Source organism: Passer domesticus, chromosome 4 (assembly GCF_036417665.1).
Source record: "Passer domesticus isolate bPasDom1 chromosome 4, bPasDom1.hap1, whole genome shotgun sequence".
Lineage (NCBI taxonomy): Eukaryota > Metazoa > Chordata > Aves > Passeriformes > Passeridae > Passer > Passer domesticus.
Genome location: NC_087477.1, coordinates 31,425,035 through 31,447,622, shown reverse-complemented (window position 1 = coordinate 31,447,622; position 22,588 = coordinate 31,425,035). Strand labels below are relative to the sequence as shown.

General features: G+C 41.7%; 1 protein-coding gene across 9 annotated transcripts in view; it reads right to left on the bottom strand.

Moving 5' to 3' along the window:
- CCSER1 (coiled-coil serine rich protein 1) overlaps nt 1-22,588 on the bottom strand; it is a 621,761-nt gene that overhangs the window by 597,069 nt on the left and 2,104 nt on the right. For 7 of the 9 annotated variants that reach the window (XM_064416942.1, XM_064416938.1, XM_064416943.1 and 4 more), the window contains one exon: nt 1,856-2,001. The gene's annotated coding sequence lies outside the window, so the exon portion shown is untranslated. Of the gene's footprint in view, nt 1-1,322; nt 1,551-1,855; nt 2,002-11,770; nt 11,933-22,588 lie in introns of those variants that run through there. The other 2 variants (XM_064416939.1, XM_064416940.1) reach the window with 2 other exon arrangements.

Sequence of the window (22,588 nt, the reverse complement as noted above, 5' to 3'; positions counted from 1 at the left end):
TTTCAGTTCATTAATATTTCACTTTTATATATTCCTCAGCTGCTTTTACAACATGTTCCTTTCTCTCCTTCTTAAGTATGAGCAAGGAGAATTGTTTGAAGTAACTAGCAGACCTTGCCTCACATCCCCACCTCCGTGCCCCCTGAGACTTTAACACTTCAAGTGCAATATATACTAGATAGAAAAACACATCTGGCATAGAGAGGGATAAGAGAATACTCTGAGTCTCCTTTCTAGTTACATTCAACTATAAAGGTGTGCAATAAGAAAATAAAGCATTCTGCAGTTTGTCTATGCCAAGACACTTACTGCTGTCAATCCCAAAGGAGAAAGACATAAAGCTGGGAGGGAGGGGGGATCCCTTTTCTGTGGAAGAGCAAAATAACCCCTTTCCTTTGCAAGACAACTTGCAGCAACATCCTTTCCTTGCCAAAAGTCTAAGACAACCTCTTTAGCTAGGAGGAGCAAAACAAAAACTGTCTAAAGGAAATAAAGGATTTCCATGAAGCTCTTCCATAATAAGCACTACCATCACCATCTGCTCCACTTTTTAAGCTTGCCATGCGATTTTGGAAACCACATGCAGCATCCTCCAGCTCCTGCCTCCAAATCCATGGCAAAGGTCACACATGACAGCCAGTGGCCGAGCCCTACCCATTCCCATTTCTGAAACCACTTCTTGTCATTTTCACCGGTTAATTGCAGATTGCCTAACACAGACACACAGAGGGAAAGAGAGGGGAAACGGAAAGAAGAAACGCCAAAAAATAAACAAAAAAAGGATGGGATTTCTTCCCCGTCACCTGCAGCAGCGAGGCCGGAGCGCCGGCCAGCGGGGCACCGGGCACCGGCAGCCCGCGCCGTGCCCCCCGCAGGCCGGGCCCCACCAGCCCCGCGCTGCCCCCAGGCCAGCCCGGCCAGCCCCGGGGGACACCTGCGGCCGCCCCGCCACAAAGCCGCCGCCGCCGCTGTCCCCGCGCCGCCCGCCCGCCCTCGCAAATCCCCGGCGCTACCGGAGCGCGGCTGCCGGGGATCAGCGCGGAGCTGCGGCAGCGGCAGCCCCGATCCTCCGCCGCCCCCACCGCCGCAGCCGCGGGTCGGCGCAGGGCGCCCGGCGGCCGCCGCCCCGCGGGCGGGGAAGGCGAGGCCAAGGCAGGGGGGCCGCCCGCGCCCCGGGGCGACACCCGCCCGATCACCTCGGCACCTGCCGAGCGGGGCCACCCGGCCCCGCCGCCCCGGGGCACCCGCACGCCCGGGACCCGGCGGCGCCCCGCGGCCTGGCCCGGTTGTGCCCGGCAATAGCCCCGGGAGGGACGCGTTACCTGGCCGGGCTCCTGCAGCGCCCGACGCGCTCGCCCTTTGCCGGCGGGGGCTGGGACCCTCCTGGCAGCGCGGCGCGGCACCGCCCCCGCCCCGCTGGCTCGCTGCTCCGCCGCGTCGCCCGGCGCGGGGAGAATAATCCGTGCGGAGCGGCGGTGCCCCGGTCTGTCAGTCCGTCCGTCCGCCCGTCATGTTGCGGCCGGTGTGTGCGTGTGTGTGCGCGGCGGGCGGGGAGGAGGGAGGGCGGCAGCAGAGGAGGGAGGGATGCGGGGGCGGGCCGGGGCGGCGCTTCGCGCGTGTGCCGGTGCGGGGCGCGTGTTCCGCGGCGCGGAGCGGCCCTGCCTCGCTCCCTGGGTGTCTGTCTGTCTGTCTGTGGGGTGATGAGCGTGTACTCCGTGCGGCTGTGTGTGCGCTTCCCCGTGTCTGTCCGTGGCAGCTCCCCCGGCCTCCTCGGGCGAGAGGCGAGCAGCCGAGAGGAGAAAGTCCGAGCTCCCCCCGGGAGGAGCTCAGCTCCCTCCGGTGTGTTTACACTCACCATCTGCTCAGGGATTTAGATGTATTTTTTCCCTTTCCCGAAGGACGGCGGAGCCCTCTGATTTCACTTCCTCGTCCTCTTTTCCAGAGACGTCTTTTGTAATTATTTCCCAGTTGCTCCGTGGCCGTCCCGGTGCGTTGCTGGTCCTAGGGAGGGAATAAGGAAACGACGCTGAAGATGCAGCTCCACACCAAGGACAGGTCTCGGCTGCACCGCTCTAGGGGCAGGAATGATTTCCCTGGAATATCGGGCGAGGGCAGAGGTCAAATACATGGCGTTTAGATGTAATGAATTAAAGTCCTTATTCAATTCAGAAGGATGAGGTAAAGCAGAGAAATAGCCGTGTTCTCTATGACTAATACTTAAGGAGTATGACTGAGTTTTCATACCTTTTTTTGCCAATTTATACAGGATCTCTCCTGTATCACCCACCAACATAAGCTACCTTGCCTCATCAAGAACAATTGAGTAAAATGAGTGATGGCTCAAAAGTGACAGGCTGCAGATACGTGCCCTATCCTCTCATACCAAAAAATAACACACATAAAACTCCTTGCACTGAACAAACAGATGGACTTTCCAGACTTCAGGCTGAACAAGAATAAAGTGTGTTCATTCTGTAACCTCTGCTTATGCTGCAACTGCAACCCAAAGAACTTTCAACTATTAGGCTACAGAAAAATGCAGATCCAGAATAGAGTCAGAGTTCTGAAGAATTTTGAGTAAAAATGTCAATGGTATGTGTGATTTTGACAAAACACATGTACAATTTAACAACAACAATGAGGGTCCACTGAAATTCTGAATAAGAATTCTGTGAGAATGCAGAGGTCAGTGTCATACTTGGTATGAAAGTAACAAGAAACTGAATGCTTATATGTTTACAAAACTAAATTTTGAAACAAGCGAGTTCACCACACCTAATTGTATTTAAATATAACTGTCAACCTGTTCAGCATGTTCACAGGATTGCTCAATGAAATATGATAAGCAAATCTGAAGGCATTTCTGTTTCTTCTTGGCCCAGATAATAGACCTAAACCAGATAAAATATTTTACTGTCACAGAAGAAAGTTTGGCATATGCAGCACATAGCAGCACTGCAAAAAAAATGGTAGGTGGAGAGAAACAATTTTAGTAACCTGTCATCTGCATTTAAAAGGCAAAAGATTTCATGTGACACAGCCCCAAGAGTGTTCATTATTGAAAGTACCTACCCTCACAATGTGGGAATTTCAAACAAGAGTGTGCAGTAACCAGATGACTTTACTGAGAGGTGGTTCACAAACCCACAAAGTAGTTAAGCAACTGCAAGGGCATGAGTCGTCTCAATGAAGATGAGGGTATTTGTCACAAGTGAAATTATGGGCCTACTTAACCACTGTATTGAGTCAGCCTTGACTGTAGAGGCTGAGAAATCTGTGTTTTGCTGAATCAGGCATCTCCTATGAGTCTTGTATGATTTTTGCGCTCCTTCTCCCTACCCTCCTTCATCCTTGTATTCAAGCAGAAGATTCACAGAGCCTCCTAATGGTTAACTCAAGCTCTCTGGTTTCTATCACTTTTCTTTCTTGCCATTGCTCTGAAAGGGCAAAAAAACCCCTGTGATTAACTAGACTTGCCAGACACACAAGTGATGCTTCCATTGAAGCTGTCGAGGCTTTGATTAGTCCAGTGACACAGACAGACAAACAACAGAGACAGCAGCTAGAGGTTGTATGGAAAAATGTCACCTTTCCCAAATTCTAGGGAATTAGGAGGGACCAAATTAGGGAGGGACCAAAAGAGGCCTAAACATGGTCATAAGCTTAAGCATTGAGTAATAGCTGTGCTGAAGTAGGTTTGCTACCTGAGGCCCCAGAAGATAGCTATGGGAGTTCCTGGAGGAGGAACACTTGTGGTCACCACACCCCAGATCTCCCTAAGCACATGTAACCTATTTCTCTCTTCCCTCCAGTTTCCTACTGGTGTGGCCCTGGTGACTTCAGCAGAAGGCCTCTTTGAGGCTACAATAGGGTGTTTCACCATAATCTTCATCAGATTTTGCTACCACAACAAGGCCTTAAAAGGAAATGTCAGATTCAGAGGTGCAGATGCACCAGGATCAAGACATTCTCATTCACTAAGATGTGTGTCATAAAAGTCATTACAACTGATATGTCTGATTCCCTTGCATAAGCTGTCTGCTCTCTGTATTCTCTCTGTTGACATTCATTCCTTGTTGCCTGCCCAAGGATTTCACATTATCCCCATGCTTGATGCTGTCTCCTTCCAAAAAATAAGATGGATTAATGTTTTTCACACTTCTGTCCCTTTGTGATTTTGTTTCCACATGTATGGATCCAGCATAGGCAGGCACAGGGGAAGCTGAGACATGCGAGATCAAATTGGTTTTGAAAGCTATGTCCATCAGGGTTGAGCATGTACCCCTGTGTGATCTTCTTGAAGGTCTCAGCCCTTGACCAAACAAGCATTTCTTTGTTCTCAAGAGAAGTCTCAGGGCACAGAGAAGCTCTAGTCTGTCTTATTCAATGGACCAGATATGCAGTGGTTGTCTTCCTAACTGCATGAATTTTGGGTCTGGCCAGAGCTATAAACAGCCCATGGGGATAACACAGATTGATTTCTGTTTTGTAAGAGCATTTTATAATGCTGAAAGAAACCAGTTTTGGAGGACTGGTATGCTGGAGGGGCTAAGTATGCCCATCAGTGACTCCTGACCACAGGCTGGGAGAACTTTACCTTGGCACTGGGGTACACTGAGACATCCTGGGAGGGCCAGGGGATGTATGGACTTTACTAAATGTTTTTCTTACAGTACTGTTTGAGCCAGGTTGGCATTAAGGGTGTTGTCATACCATAGTGAGCATGGAGCTCTCTGGCCAGGTCCTGGTTTACCTTACCATCAGAGGAGAGGACAAAGAAAGCCTCCAGTACCAAATTGCTTCCACTCGCCTTTCAAGAGACATCTGCTCAGTGAAGCATTGTCACACTAATCAATATCTATTAGTTTTGTATTGCATATGATCATACCCACTTATACCTTTGGAGGATTAATCGAGTGACCTTCCCCTTGCTGTATGGTTCCTTGTATGTGTAATGTACTGAATAAATACTGAAACCAGACAGTTTGTTAAAAGCTATGAATTTTATCATGCTAACAGTGAAACCTCAAAGGAGGTTGAAGTCCACATCAGTTAATAATAAAATAATAATAATCTGAAGTAGTTTTTGAGTTAAGGCTCATGAATTTTGTTCCCCACTTTTAAATAGGCTGTAAATTGATTTACACTGTCTCTTGGCTCCCTCAGCACCAATGGCAAAAATGATACCACTTTCTAGAGCTATAACCACCTTCAGTACTGAAGCCAGAAGGACCATTACAATTAGAAACACAGAGTTTCTATTCATTCAGTAAGTTAAATGCACCTTACACTTCAAAATTCAGTTTAGTAAATTGAACAAAGAAACGTCATTTGACTCCCCATGGAGAGATAACAGACATGGTATTATCTTTGATGAAAAAAAATCTCCATTTTGGCACTAAAAAAGGATCAATCCCCATACCTGTACTTTTCTCTTTGTTTAGTCTTTTAGAACAGCTCATCTATTTTGGCTTTACTATTTCCTTTCAAACAGTTAATGCAGATATTATCATTGCTGGAAAACGTGATGCCAATGAACATATAACTACCACAGAGGAGCACCAAAAGATTTATCTTCAACAAACCAACTTTGTGAATATATTTACCTGGTTAATCTGATTTCAAACACTGTCAATATGCAAGTTGCTTGCTTTGCTGTTATCAGTATAATCAAAAGCGTAAAAATCTTATCTGCTCTGATGTTCATCTAAATTAGATTAGCGGTAAAATTTGTTTACATGCCCATAGAGAAACATGCCATAACTGGAGAATGAAGTTTTGTTTATTTAGTTCAGTGTTTCACTGGCAAAACTCTTAGTAAGGAAAAAAAATGCTTTCAACTCAGAAGCCTATTTCCCCAGTAAAATCTGGGTACGCTGGCTGAGGATCTAGTCCTGAAGTAGGTGAGCAAACTTCTGATTCTCCAGTGCAATCCCCAAAGCTCCACATGGATACATAACCCTGAAGGACTCCAAAGGACTTGAGCATCGTATTTTCACAAACAGCAGCTAATAAAAGCCTCCAATGGCTGCCTTATGTGTTTCCATGCCTTTTTGTTTGAACAACAGAAGTCTGTGTGAATGAGGTTTTACTTTTCATTCTAAATCCTTCCACTTGGAGGATCCCCATGACAAAATATTTTGGTTCTGCAGGCTACCAGGTTTTATTTGTAAAATATTTGTAAATCTGTTCATCTTTGTATTCTTACTTAAATTGTGGAAATATTCTGGTTTGTCTAGGGATTTTTTTACTGATTTTTTTTTTAGCATTTACATGCTTAGCAAAATTGAAGTTGACAAGCATTCTTTCCAGCTTTGTTATTTATCCATTGTACCAAATAGGAAAAGGAAGGAAATCTGCTGAAAAGGAAAACTGTATTTCTATTTGTAATAGATTGAGTGCTAGCATTAAAAACATAGTATAAGCATGGTATTCTGTACCAAAAAATAATATGTGCTGCATTTTATGGTATCTGTGACTTCCATACATCATCACAGCAGGAGCTTTCTTCAGTATGAGTGAACCTGGGAGGGCTGAGCAAATTCTGCATTTAACACTCATTAATTTGGTTTGCCTTGGGCCAAAATATCACCTCAAGTTATTCAGTTTATATGGAATTATTCAAGTTTCTCATGTGTTTAGTGGGCAGCAGCTTCTCTGTTTGCAGACAAAAGATCAGAGACAAGAACCAAAAAAAGAGAGGTAGACATCATCTGAGATTATGCAAAGGAATGTAGAATATCCAGCTGTAAACATTAATACACCAAAGCATATAAGGTGCGCACATAGATTATGTAGAATAACACCGAGAAGACCAGTTAGTGGAAAGGCTTCCAGCACAGATGGGCTCCAGGGCCCTTAGTCTATTGTTGCAGCTGTTACAGATACTCCATACCACAGGATTTTCTCACTACCATTCACCCATGCAGAGCAAAGCCAGCTTTCCAGCACTACCTTCCCAAATTCTCCTTTTCACTGCTACAGCTGTACTTTTAACTTCTCCCCTGAAATACCCATATTCTTCATGTGCCTATCAACTGATGCAGACTTCACAGAAGAGAAAACATTTGCTTATCTAATCCTTTAGATTGTTAAATTAAAAAATTAAAATTGTCTCCTAGTAAAGAACATCTACAAAGTCTTCAAATATTGGTCAAAGAATTAATGCCAAAATCAGAAGAACACATCATTAATTCTATTCTATTCAACTAGCTTGTATGATCAATAACCAGCATCTTGGCAACACCCCGAAAAATGTATAAGCTCATTCAGTTACTGATGTTCTTCCACACAGCCTTTCAGCTTGGTGTTCAGGAATAGGGATCTACCTAAAAAACAGACTAGAAATAAATACACAATAATTTCAAGGTTCTACATGCAGTGATCACACTGACAAGAATTTGAAAAGCTGAACTTGGATGGTCACCATTGCTTTTTCAGGGAAGCAAAGGATTTAGTCTTTGCATAAAACACCAGCTCCATATTTCCCCAAGCATAGGTAAAACCAGAATTTTTACATCTCTAGTAGGCACACAAACCAACCTGTAGCAGACCTCAAATGGCAATACAAGAGTAAACATATGCCCAATTTAAAATTAAAACTTTTTAGACTTAACCAAAACTTTGAGGTTTTTTTTATGCAGTAGGCAGATTATGTATGAACTATTGCTCTATGGTGTGTCTGAATAATCAATGTGCACATTCCTGTGCCCTGACTGAGGCTGCAGCTAGAGAATGGACTTACAGGACTAAAACAGCAGAGTATTGAATTGGCAGTCCCTTGCTGAACTGGCTTAGAGAAAAAAAAGATTCTTAGCTCACCTCATTGCCCTTCCCACAGCACCACCCTTACTTGGTATTTGCTGCCACGCATGATGCAGTCTCAGGCAGGACTATGTAAATGTGCGATTGCATTTTTACAGGGCAGCATTTGCATGGAAATATCCAAATTGGCACCAAAGACTAAAAGAGGTTAGTGTCTTGCACTTCACTTCAGGTTGCTATTACAGCAGGGACGGGTTTGTTCCATCAGCCACTGCACTGGCTGGTGTGATCACAAGGCTCGAGGAGAGAGGGCATCAAGCCACCAGGCCTCACTGCACTCAAACTGAGACACAAAGTCATGCTAAGATGCCTCCATTTCCACATTCATGTCTATTATGCCTAGATTCATACTTAGTATTTATGAAAGCAAGGACACTTTCTTTATTCAGACCTCTCATTTTGAAGTCTCTTTCCAAGTCTCTATCAAAGACAAATGCATGTTGTTATTTTGATTTAAGTGCAAGCTCTGCTGCTAGGGGCTGGAAATCTAGTCTGCTTAATGAATTTATTAGGCATTGTCTTACATCCTAAAGGATATTTATTACTCTGTGGCACACTCTGTTACACAGTATTATTTTTATGAACATCACAAGCACCCGTGACGTATAGCTCCACCATAGCCAGTATGAGAAAAAAAAACAGCACACCTCCCCAAATATAGAAATGCTGAGTGTTGCCTCATGCACTGAATATTTGAACAGGCTCATATTTTGGCTCAGGTCCCTAAAGCACATATCCCTTCCTAGGAAACATGCATCTGGAAAAGAGAATCTATGTTAACAGGACAAGTCTGGTGTTCAGCAAAAGGCACCAGCTCCCTACTGCACTTCTCCCGTGGAAGTTTCTATTCAGTTTATTCAGTGATCGGTTTAAGTGACCTGAAGCGTGACACCAGAAAGATCTGTTAACATCACCCTGGGTAATTTCTTAATTTTAGCTATTTATAGTCACGTAAATGTGGTAACTGCCAATAAACAGACACATTTTCAGTAGTGTGGATTTCAAAAGCTTTAGCAAGTGCAGAAACATAGAGGATGCGTGTAGAAAGGTACCAGAAATTGGTGGAGTTCAGTAGCGCCCAAACATTACCAGACACAGACCCTTGACAAGCAAATAATTAACAAAAACTGTTTGAAACACTAAACTTATTTCTCTAATATATAATGACAATAATTAACACATCACAACATTTTCTGACTTTTGTGTCCCTATTTACTCTTCCCAGAGTATACTTTTGTATTTATCATGAAAATCTTCAAACCATATGCAGACAATAAAGAGGATCCCTCTGAGATACATGTAAAGAATAGTTAAGAAAAAAACACATGTATTTCTTACTGGCTCTATTTAGTGTTCAGATTTTCAGGTAACTTAAACACATCAGTATTTGGACCATAGGCATCTTAGTGCCATTGGAGCTGACCTTAAATAAAAATGGAAAAAGAAAATCTGAGTGTTGCAGCAAGTAAAACGCGCCAGTATATTAAATATGTCTTCATTAAGACACACACACAGAAGTTCAGTGTGTTTTTCCCTCCCAAGGGGAACAGTAAGTTATGCCTCAACAAGCAGCATGGATTTATGTCCCTAAATGCTTCACTCTTCAATAAACATTTGTATACCTGCCATGAAACCTGAGGAATCATATGCCCTTTAGTTAATTCCAAGATACTGAATTAATTTTTGAAATAAAAATTATTGGATAGTTCTATTCATTAAATGATTATTTTAAAAAATAATCAAACAAAATACTATAGAAGGACAAAATATTTTTTTTTCTATCATGTAGGCATAGGACATTTTTACACAAACCTGTGGTTTCTGTGCTTTGACCAGATCCTATGTTTGAAGCAATATATAGAGGATTCTTTCAGGCAGAAACTGTAACTGGGTCTGTGGTTTAGCCCAGCAGGATTCTGGTCTTCATTGCAAATCTTGGAGAATAAATAAGTCAGAGATTCTAGAGACCATATAGGAGCTAGGAACCTAAATCCTATTAAAATACCAGAATTGGATACTAACTCCCACAGATTTCCACAAATACTCCATCTGAAATGAACATTCTTTTCAAGACTACACTATGTTTTGAGTCTGTATTTCCTCTTGCAAAAGTGGGACCGCTCAAAATACCAAATTATAGCCACAAATTTTATTTAGAAAGTATGATCTTCATCTGATTATGTAAGACCACAACACTCGAACCCTTGTAGAAGACACACTGACTTAATAAAAGAAAAAGCTTGCCAGGGAAGCTGATAAGCAAATGTGCATGTATTTTGCTAATACATACATGAAGAACACAAACTTGTATATGCTGAACTTGTTGGCAAAGGTCCTATTAATTTTAGTAGGAGCAGCACTGGACTCATATCATTAGGTGAATTATCTAAAACCACAGTATTAAACACATTCCCCTATCTAAGGTGAGTACATTTTTAAAATCCCAAGAATTTCTCCATGGCTCTTCAAAAATAAAATGGAATTTAGGCCTTAGCTAATAGGATCAGAGCAGGGCTTGGAGCTGTATATTTTAAAGCATCTGTAGCATTAATAGCCAGAACATAAAATCCAGATGGGAGGACGATTACGTTCTAATAGCTTTTATAAAAAGCTAATTACACATATTTGGGGCCTGATCCAAAAACTGTTAAAAACATGTAAAGGAAAAAAAAAAAGGCAGTTGTCTGCAGAAAGCACCTAGAGTTACTGAACTACCATTCCTTAAAATTGCTCCCACAGTAGTAAGTGTGGCAATAAAGATGAAGTATTAAAATTTGTTCTTCTGTAATGATGGCCTTTTAATTTTAAAAAAGTCATAAAAGATAAAAATGTCTTTTACAACTCCACATATTCTAAATCCACAAACACATAGAGCCCATCTCTGTGATTAGAGGCAGAATTTTATCCTATTCCAACATTCCACAGCAAGCTTTTCCACAAAGACACACTTTGAGAAGCACTAAACAGAACAAATTATTTACTATTTGCAAATGGAGAAGCACATCTTTAAAAATTACTTAAACTTGCCTTCAAAATGCGTGCAGAAATTTCTGAATTATCATTGATAGGATAAGCTGTGTTCAAACAAAACTCACTGTTAGGCTCAACTATCAACACCACTCTGCTTTAGCTCTTAAAGAGTGTGAAAAAAGAGGGTGGGAGAAGAAAGGCAGCAGAAGTGCTAATGCAATTGTTTGATGTGTGTCTGTGAGAGGCAGCGAGGAGGAGGCAGGCGTTCTGCTAGGCAGGCTGCTGCCAACAGGAATCACAGGCTTTGTGCTTCCCCCTCACCTCCTTTAGTGGAAAATAATTACAGCTGCATATAAAAAAAAAAATCACACTGTTGATTTTTATTGGCTTAATGTTGCTGTTTCTTACATCTCCAAAAAACTGGCCATTTTCCACTCAGTCATTTTCCTACCAATTTCTGCACGCTGTAGCCAGTGAAGAGCTGTGAGGGCGTCTGCCCCTGCACCATTCCACATGGCAACCTGCCAGCGAGAGTGACTGACTTCACTTCAAAACATTTTCTGTTTAATTAGTGTGAAAAAGCCCAGCAACCCAATTATCTAAAAGGACCTCACAGGTTCTCTTCACAGCAAGGGAAATAATGCCACGGGATGTGCTCTAGCATGGAAATACCTGGGTTGTTTCAGCAGAAGAGTGATCAGGTATTTAACAGTGCATTCCTAGAACAGCCAGTTTGGCATTAGAACCTTGAATTCCATAACCAGCCTCCTAAGAGGATGCTGCCTTAGAGTTTCAGCCCTTAAATCCTGGGTTCAACCATTTTATCCCAGCCTGCACCTTCCCTGTGCACAAAATAGGTGGCAAAATCTGAAGCAGGTATATCCTCAACACAGCACTACTAACAGAAATGTCAGGTTTTTTAGCATCTTTCTTGGCTCTAACACCCTGTATCTACCAAAATCAATTGGAAAATTACTTTTGACTTCAATGTTGGGTTCACTGCAGTCTAATTTTGACTTGGACTTGATCCAGACTCACTTATTTCAGTTCCTCTCTCATTAATTTAGCCAAGCATGTGAGTTGGGCTGAGGGCTGAAGCTCTTCTTGCAGCAGAGATCTTTTTATTCTAATGAAATGCCTGAAAAAAGTGGTTTTACTTTTTATAGAGCTAGTCAATTGACTTACAATTAAAGTGCATGCTTATTAATGCATGCTGAAATATTTTATTCCTGCAAACCAGAGTGGGGAAAAAAATCCAAACCAAACATTTTCCTTTGCAGTAGAAAATCCATTACATCAATAGAATTTTATGTATGCATATGTGTAGAAGTTTAGAGTTTTACATAGGATTATTTGGATCAATCTTATATTGTGGGGATATGCTGTCACCTACTGCAGCACACATTTCTAGAAGCTCAGATTCTAGTATTTACCCAGCAGGTAAAGAAAAGATGATGTTCACAACTGGTTGTAAAACACATTTATGCCCACAGTTGCAGTATTTATAGGAGGAAGTCTCCTCACACTGTAGAGTTAGACTTTCTTTCTTGAAAAAAAAACCCAAAGCAAAATTAGAACAAAATAAAAACAGGCAGAAAGCCTCCTGGACCTCATGGTGGTCATTGCAAGGGTGAGATTTGCCAGGAGAAAGGAGGGTACCTTTCAGATTCCTCCAGGGATTGCAGTTATTCCTCAGTACTGGGCTGGCTGCTACCATGGTTTGTAAACATGGTTTTGACATTGATATGCAGTTTACAGCATACATAGGGACATTCCCCAAAGAGCTTGAAATCTTTGTAGGCACAGCAAATACCAAAATATCTACTGGTGTAGTGAAACCTGAGAACCACATTCAGATCCCCCTCAGCCCAGCTGTTGACTCAGGTAAGCACATTAACTGGAAAGCTATTTTCTCTTCTTCCCTGTGTACACTTCACAAATAACTCCACATTTATTGACCCAGTCTTTTGCATCTGCAGGGAATTGCAGTAACCTATGGACCCAACATCCAGTTGTCTCTTTCTCAAGGTAAACTCCCCAGACAAAGAAACCAAAGGAGACCTGAGCTCTCCGGAGTACCTGTTAACCTGTTTGTCAGGACAGCCCCTTGAGGAGTAGAACAGAGGGATTCGTGTTTTTGTGAAACAGGCAGGACAGGAACGTGAACTTGGGTCTCTCACATGCTGCTGCTTTAGTCCCAGCCACTGGAAACAAGGCAATGTTGTTCCATGTCCCTCCACCCTGTTCCCCCCAGGCAGGAATTATTTAGGTCAGAAGTGATCTCAGAAAGAGAGACAGAAAGACACCTGGTACAAATCCTGCTCAAAGCAGGGCCATTCAAAGATGCACCTAACTAATGCCACCTTTTGGAATAAACCCCCAGGAAAGGGTCACACTTTGGACCCCAAGGAAGAGGAGGGTGGCACATAAATAAACCCCAGTTCTTTCTTTTAATAGTCACTTCCTAGCTGTTACAAGCAATATGGCTTTTCCTGGTTTGAGAGGATCCTTTTCTTTAACTTTCTTGACCTTTTTTCAAAGGAGCCTGGATGCCCAACTGAGGCCTGAATGCTGAATACACAGCGAGTGTTCAGACACAGGTGGAAATCCTGAGATGGTGGTGCTGGGCACCCTGGCTACTCTGCAAGCCCTGCAGCACTCCGGAGCATCTTGACCATGACAGACACTTGTCTCTAAGATGTCAAAACAGCCCCTTTCAAAGGGCGATTGCCAGGTAGAATCATGAGGCAGAGGAGAGAGCAATGCTTTTAGCATGAGAGCTCTAACATTGCTTTTATCTCTGGTAAACTACTGCAAATAGTACAGACATCCTACTCAGTTTTTCACAAGGGGTTTAGAGAAGCACACTGCTTGCTCATTGCCACATCAGCAATTGAGGAGAAAAAAACCAAACAACAAAAACCCTCAAATCTAAACTTATCTTTACAATGGAAAGTATAGACAAACCTCAGCTGAGAGCTACTCTTCTAGCAACAGGCTCAAACAAAATCCCATTAGCATGTGAATTATTACTTGAATAAAGAAAAGGCAGGAAAGAATATGAGTAAAGTTGATTATGGAAGAAAAAAGGCAGTACAGGTAAAGTAAAGTATGACTCAGTGCCAGTCACCCTAACATATGACAGAGCTTGTGATGTGGTAGAGAGCTGTGGGGGATAGGCTGTGAACTAACCAGCCTCTTCACAAGCTGGCAAAAATTCTTAGGAAAGTAAGGAAAATGAACAAATAAAACTATTTGAACATTAGGATGGTAGGTACACAGATAATTAACTACAACAGGTTAGGACCAAACAACAGGAAGTTTCTAACTTGGACAAAACTTTTTTTCCTAGTCATAGATCCCAAGCAACACCAAAAGGGCCAGTGACCAAGAGGTAGTGATTCACCCCTCAGTTATAACTACAGGTAGACACAGCTAAAACTCAAAGCTGAATCGAGCCATGCATTATGGCATAACATTAAATGAGTCAGTTGATCATCTGGTTTCACAACTATTTCACATGGATGCCTGAAAATCTGATATTCCTTAATCCATAAAACCTCAAAAATAAAAAATATTCAAGAGAATTATATGTCTTTGATCATTACAAACTACTTGGTAGAGAAAGTTGGTCTGCTAGATAAAATAAAGACTGTTTTCCCAAAAGGCATGGAGAGATCTTGGTGGATCTGGGGTTATTGCAATGGTCAGAGTCCGTCCGTGCCCTGCTTCCATAGAGCCACAAGAGTCTGTATCACGTCTTGTGCCAGAAGTAAATAGCTTTGATCTCCTCAGTGAACAGCCCGTGTGAACCAGGGCAGAACCAGACATTCCAGTTTGTCCAGCTGCGGGGAAAGTGAACACCATCCCTTTGACTGGAGCGCCTCCCATCCCCGTGGGAGAGGCCAGGCTGAGGGCACAGGGGGAGAGGAGAGGAGAGCCCTGCTCAGCCCGAGGGGCTGGAGGGCTGCTTTACCCTGATGGGCTCTCAGTGCTTGCCTTCTCCTCTAAGCACTCATCTGATAAAGGGTGTGTGAGCACAGCTCCTCACTGTCCTCTTCTTCCTTCACCCTGAGCCACAGGTTGAAGGCAGCACCTGAGGCAAGCCCTCAAAACAAAATTTCACAGTGGTCCTCTGCAATGTTTCAAGTGTATTTGCATCCAAACAACAGGCAAAAATCCAGCATCTGTGGGTAGGAGCTGTTAAGCAATGCTCTCAACTCCAGTCAGCAAGTCACTAGCATCCAAATAATTTCTTCTCAACAGGGAGAAGAGGTGTATGTGCAACACAAAGCTGAGCATTCTACTCACACAATGACAGCAGTGTGTTGGCAAACATTTTACTTTATTTTTCTGTAGTTCCCTGGCCCCCTTGCAGATGAAAGATAAAGTACTGAAGCTGGATGTCTGAGGAACACTCCTGCCTCACGTGATGGGCTCTCCAGGAGCCCTCCAGCCATGGGGAAGTGACCTGAGACTCAGACAAGGAAAGGACAAAAGAAGGAGGCCCTTCAGAAAATTCTGGAATAGGCCAGAAAAAAAGCTGTCTCTCATATGGCTTTTTGTTACCAAACCTTAAGCAAGGGCCTAAGCAGTCCAAGCTTACCTTTCAAATGAGGTAAAACCTGTACACAGCTTTTCATCTTTTCATACCTTGTTAAATGATATACAACATGCACCTGCAAATCCCATTTATGAAAAAGAATTCTGACCATGTCTTTCTTAGGAGAAAAAAAAAATTCTAACAAATGCTGTATCAGCATATCAAACTAATACAAACCCTTGTTTATAGGTAATACCTAATAATAATAGCACTGTATATGTGAGATATTTCCTGCTTTCTGCTAACCACAGTATAGAGAAAAGTGAAATTATGTCTCATGATACAAACAAAAAATATCCTAGGATAAGAAAGCATATATGTTTAGTTATTCTTTGTTGCTGTGCATTCAATCAAGTCTATCAGAGTTGACAAGACCAATTTCGCACCTTCCTATTGTTTTGTCATATAAGACTGGAATGTCATTCCAATGGGAAAAAATAATTGCCATCAATAAAGAGATGGTTTCTATGACATTTGCAAAAATGTTGCTGAAAAATACCTTTAGTATGGATCACTTCACCTCACCAAGTGGGATAACTGACTGAGCTCAATGTGCCTAATATAAAAATGCAATATCTACATTTCCTATAGTTTAAAGGAAGACATACCCCCTGCCAGGCAATATATACATGCACACACTCTGCTCCCTCTGCCTCAAGTTCACACTGCAAGGTAACCAATGGCTGTTCACAGATACTTTAATTTATTCATAGGGAAAAAAATAAAAAGGAAAAACAGCGCTAAGATCAGGATTGGCACGTCTGCAATATCAGCATAATTCTTTGACTGGTTCAGAAAAATAACCTTGAAAGCCCAGTAACAGTGAAAGCCCAGTGGTAGTTCCATATCCATAAAGATATGGAGCACTCGTGGTTAAAATAATCTGTGGCATATGGTAAATGTCTCAAGGCTAAATAGGCCTTAGAGGCAGAGGGAACAGGAAGCTCAGTCACATTCCCTGACCCAACTCTCATTTTCCAGCACTGCACATAATGTGCTCCCAAACAAAAGGCACAGTTTTGTGGTGATCTCGATTTTTCTTAATTCCATGAGAAAAATCATTACACATTAGGCTGTGAAGCACATGGTTAGGTAGTTTGTCACTGGTTATCTGATAATGTGTGACAATTTACACTGATTGTCTTCAGAGCTGAATGCTTGCAGCATCATCAAAATCAGGGAGGTTTTATTTGACATGCAAATTAAGAAGCATGAGGAAATTAAGAAGATAGATATCACAGATTTTTTTTTAAGAAGAATGCTCAGAATGGTGTTTCATCTTTTCCCTTTTTTAAATCATCAGCATGATTACATTATACATGGGCTTCCTCAGACTATACAAGAATAACTTGAACAACTGAGATTATTCTCAGTGCCTTCAATACTGTGCCAGCTGGACTGACTCAGAAGGTGTTTAGAAGGAGCAAGAGAGATGACATCCTTCCTTCAGTTTTCCCTGATATTTGAGGTTTCCAGAGACAAATCTGCCCTTGGCTTAAACTGCAGGTCCCAGGAGGTGACGTTTGATTTAGTCTGCATGATTTCTGCTCTTACCAACTCCCCTTCAGCCCAGCCCACTGAAACATCCTTTATGCCTGCCTGAAAGGAGCAGGAATAACTGCAGAAAAAATAATGCCCCAGTATCTCCTCCCATTCCTGAGCAAAGTAGGAGCTGCTTTGTATTCTGACTTACAAATACAGAAGCTGTGCTAAATGCCTTGGTTTTTGTTTCCATTTTCTTTGCCAATTTTCTTCTGCTTTAGTGTTGGCCTCCACACTTTAGACAATTGCTTCATTAGCAAAGTTCAAGTACCAGCCCTATTTTCCTTAGAACTTAATGTCACTCCTTTCCCTGTGACCTCTATTGTTCAGCTAACTTCAAATCATCTTAAATAGTGGCTGCTTCTATCTACTGTTTTGTTCACATTTAAAAAAAAAATCACATAGATATCAGCTCATGATGAGCAAGGCTGTAGCTTGTGCCAGGACTTTCTTTTTAATTTGCATGTCTGTTAAATAGTAAAATGTTGCACACACATTAGTTTTTTTTAAAAAGTGGAGGGTGTTTTCATAATTCCTCTCAAGTCATTTTGCTGAAAGCTCAAGGCTTAATTTTTTTCCAGATCACTATTAATCCATCCATATATATTTATTGCCAATATCAGAGGTGTTTAGAAAATTAATGTAAGGTTAGTAATAATTAATTGTGGAACCTAATAACAATGTAATAGAATAAACAACAATAGTAATTGCTGCATTAAAATACACTGTCAATAGCTGTGGGCACTTAAGGGCTCATAAACAGACTCAGATATTTCTTGTAGCTGTGGATGGATTTACCACATGAGCCAATCCAGGACATGTGAATTCATGTAATCTATTTTTAAAGTACATCAATTAATACCACTAGGTAGTTAAACAGCACAAAGGGCAATAAAGAGAGTGGTCACCTAGGCATTGAAGGGAAAGAAAAAGATCATAGCTATCAGTACTGTTTCAGAGCCATATCAGATTCATTCAGAAGGGAGATTTAAATTGTTGTGCCTTATTCATGATTTAGATATAGAACTTACAAAACAAATGAACGCTTGTCCTTGGGATTCATTCTACTCAATATTCTGCTTTTCATAAAGCCCCGAGTCTGTCTTCTCTCAACTTACAATGGAACTATCCACTGTAAATCAGATGACACTTGACAGAGCATTTTTGTATTTCATCTTTTTAGCAAAGCAGAGCAGCAATTGCCAGTAAAGAACACACATAAATGAGACCAAGTGTATCCACAGAAAATGCACTCAACTGTTTCTATTGTTATTTCAAGCACATAAGAAGATGGGCCTGTATCTCACTTAACCCATTTACACTCCATTTTATACTTATAAAAATGAGCTGATAGGTGCAGATGGCTGCAGGGTGATTTGTGGTTACAAACAGAAAAAGAGGTCCAGAGGTCTGGACTGGCAGTGGTCTTCATGGACTGGAGGTACCTCTGTTTATAGCTGGGCAAAGATACTGCCTCATGTTTAAAAATACTTCTGTGACAGGCAATTTTGCATTGATTGAATGAAAGTAACAGTAAAAAGTAAAAATTCCTCTGGTTTTACTCTTTTTGGGCAGGAAATCGCATACAAAAAAAATCAGGCAAGGTTTAGATCACCAGTCCCACACACTCATAGGTTGGAAATATCCCATCATACACGCTGAACAAGATGAAGTAATGGTACAAAACCACTTTGAAAGTGTTACCAGGAGCTGGAAGATAAGAAATTGAGTTTAATTTGTTTTTTTTTTTTTCCTAAGCTTATTTTTGTTTATTGAAAACTACTGAGCAGTTTCTTTTTTATCTATCCAATGAAGACATAAGCACTCTGGAAGTCCCTGTGCCCACTAACAATAGATAATTCTGGGTGTGTTTACTCCACCTCCACTATGAGACCACAGCAAGGCAGTTTGGTAGGGAAAACCAAAGTGAACAACTGTACTGTCAAACGCAGAGAGCTGAATAAAGTACTGACCCATGAGAGCAAGCTCAGGGCGAGCCATCCTGAGCTACCTAACTCTGGACTTACCCAAGAGCTGCCTGTGAACAACACAGTGAGCCTAGAAAACCTCAATTTGAGCTCAAGTCTCCTCTTTAGCAATATCAGCCATTCACGGACTTCCCAGAGCAAGCTGACTCCCAGCACTCTCCAAGGAAGTTAAAAAATAAATAAATAAAAACTGCATGTTTATCACATCAGACTTCCCCAGGGCTCTCCCAGAGACCAAGCTTGGAGACTGTACAACAGCTCTGCCTCAAGCATGACCCCTGGCATAGCCAGAGGCTGTCCCTCAGATCTCCAGGAGCACAAGGCACCTTGAAAGAGCTGCAGACAGACACTGGCAGACAGACTGTCAGCACAAGGTGCTGGGAGGCTGCAAGGGAGTCTCTGCATGGGAGGAGGCTGGACGCAGAAGATGCAAGTGTAGAGCATTTCTTGCTTCTTCCTGTCATCCCTGTACCCACGCATAGGTAATTCTGATAACAGCCATTAGCAATGTAACAGAAGCATAAGTTTTTGTTTGCTTTACAGAAATCATGTTTGTATTAGAGACCAAAGCTGGGAGGGTTTGTTTTGGATGGTGCTTTATGTCTGCAATGGGACAGGGAAGAACTGGGTTTGTAAGAAAATGCTTGGGTCCAGTGGCAAGCTGCTTCATCAGTGGGAACCTATGCTGTGCTCGAGATAATTCTCTGCTGCAGGGTGCCCTATCAAAAAGGAGGAAGTGCTCTAGGCACCTGCTACATCCCTTCTGCCAAAGTACACTCAGCTTCTTCCCAGGTCTGTTCCAGCCTATCAGACAGGAGTAGGCACTTTTCTCCAGCTCTCATTGAATATGCATTTACATGGCTTGGATTTATTTCACCTGATACATTCAGAAATTCATCTACCAGTCAATAAGAACCATGTCAACTCTAACTATAGATGTTATCAGCTAAACAAAAGATAAACCAAAAATTTCCTTAACACAGTTCATTCAGCAGCAGATGATATTCAGTATAGAAAAGAAGCACAAAAATAATTACCCTGAGCCTGGCTGCATTGCTCAATAGAAATGTGTAGAGAAATTGTGCATTTTGTCTACACAAAAGAAAACTAAATCATTTTCACATCCTGTAGCTGAAGATCTACTCCCCAAGCCCCCCCTCTCCACAAAGCTGTCACTGCACTGGCACAGACCAAAGGACTTGGGGAATTTCAACACTGAATCTCTGCTGCCCGCTCTCAGAGAGGTCAACAGCACATGAAATAGCACAGTGACAATGTGACACATGGCGGTGCTGACACAACACAAAGGAGATTTTGCATCTCATTCCACAGGGACAAACACCAAGTACCTTTAAAATGCCCATCACCCCATCTTAGCCATCACTGATGAACATTAAACATAACATAAAAAAAAAATAATTAAATTACCCAGATATGGCCCAGGAATAGTAAAATATTTCAACTGGGCAACAGAGTTAAATCATCCTTTCAGAACTGCAAAACCTAATTCAGAGTTTGTTACAAAGCCTTTGGTCCCCAAGCTCAGGATAGCCTCCTGTGTTAGCCAAAGCCATCTCACATGATATTTTTCCTGTTGAATCTCGAGTACAGACAATTGGTTTTTATAAGCTTTTACTGACCACAGTAGATGACTACACCCTTCTGTCAACTATTTTCATTAGAACAAGAAACAGCATTTAATCCTCCTCCAAGAGTGCAATCTGGTGATTACCTTCACTGATCAGAGAGCAAAATGTTACCACTGATAGGTCTAAATTCACTGCCTAAGAGGTGTTATTTTAAATGCCTTGTATGAGCTCACTTAGTTTACCAGACTAGATTAAAATCTAATCTAGAAATGTCTACATTAAAATTAGCTTTTGCTTGAACAGTAAAACATATACCCAGACCTAAAGAGGTCAAGTGAAGGAAAATCAATTTTTTTTTCTCCAGGCATTTTTGTTCTAATGACTAATTGCTCTTAAAAGTAAATACAAAAATTCATAATTAGCTTTCTTGATTACTCAGACTACTTCGACCTTTATGCTATTCATTTTTCATGCTGTATTTAATAAGTAATAGGCAGGGGGCCAGGGAGGGAAAGCAATCTATGTTTTCTGCAGGAGAAAGGAGATGGAAATGAGAAAACCTCAGAAAAACACAGGTCCATAACCTTATGGAAAAAATTTTCACAATGTAAAAACCTAGAGACCTCCACTGAGATAATTCATTGTACCAATTAAATCCACTTGAAAACAAGATTTCTAATTCTTAAATCTTTCTATGTTGACTTATCAAGTCAAAGACAAAATATCTAAGCGGAGTCTAAAGAAAAGCTTTAACCCATTCCATTGATAGCCTCACAGATTGCAGAGAGGGTCTCCCAAGAATCACTGACATTGACTCCAGGTCAAAATTTTACATTAAGATTGACAAAGGACTCTTGCTCTTACTACACAGAATATACAAAATACATTCACAGCCATAATTCAAGTCCAGCATTTCCTAACACTATCTCCTCTTTTCCTGTGGCTACAGAAAAGAATACCCTCTCACATATTACCCTAAGAGATCACTACCACAGACAGATACTTGATATTCAATTTTATGAGCTGTTTATCACCTGAAACAAAGAGTTTGATTTTTAGAGCCAGCATCATCTAAATGCCCAACCACCTGGCAGGAAAATCTCATGTTTGCTGCTTAGCTCCTCCTAAATGCCCTTCCGGCCTCCAGAAGGGCAACTTTGCAGCTGTGGCAATGTCTGTCCCCAACTTACATTCCCTGTACTCTGAGGGGGCTGAGGCAAGTTTGCTGACATCAGTAACCCCTTGGATTCCTGTGGCAAGCCTTCAATTTTCAGGAACACTGAAGTAATCAGTCCCTCAGTACCTCCCTCATGATACACTAGTTTGTTTGGTTTTAGTGGTTTTGTTTGTTTGTTTCTGACTGTGGATCCACAGGCTTCAAATTAAGACAATAAAACATCTGATCTTTTTTTGAATACCTTTTCTTTCCAATGAAGTTATCATCATCTCATGAAAGTCACCTTAAAATAATGAGACCAAATTATTATACCTACAGGTATATATTTAATTGTCAATCATTAATCTGTTAGGCTGAAGAAACAATTCTGTGTAAAGTAGCCTGTAGCACATGAGGTACAAGTGCGTAATATCGTACACAGTAAGTTGCCCAGAATTTTTAGATGAGGTGGTAGTTTCTATAGCAGCTCATAATCTAAAATTTAAACCACTAGGGAAAAAAAAAATCCAGCTTCCCTGCCTGGTAGGGTCTAGTGCAACCTTGCCTTTGAGCAACAACAGCACATCAATACAGTGATTCTGAGCTCTGAGGACTCCTTGGCAGAAAATGGGAAGACATGTACTGTGACACTTTATTTGCTGACTTCTTAGACCTCATCTGTCCTTGGAAAGGAAAAAGGTGGCACAGAGGAACAAGGACCTGTTTCCATGTACTCTGTAAGCTCTGTTTTCATTTTGGCAGTAGGTTATAGTCCACCCTATCTCTGCAGAAATAATCTTAGAAGAGAGCCATGACTTCCCCAAAAGGCATAATAGATAATAGTGACCCCTTCATTACTAGAAATAGCATCTGCTAAATAAGAATTTACATCACTATCATAAGATACACATATCTC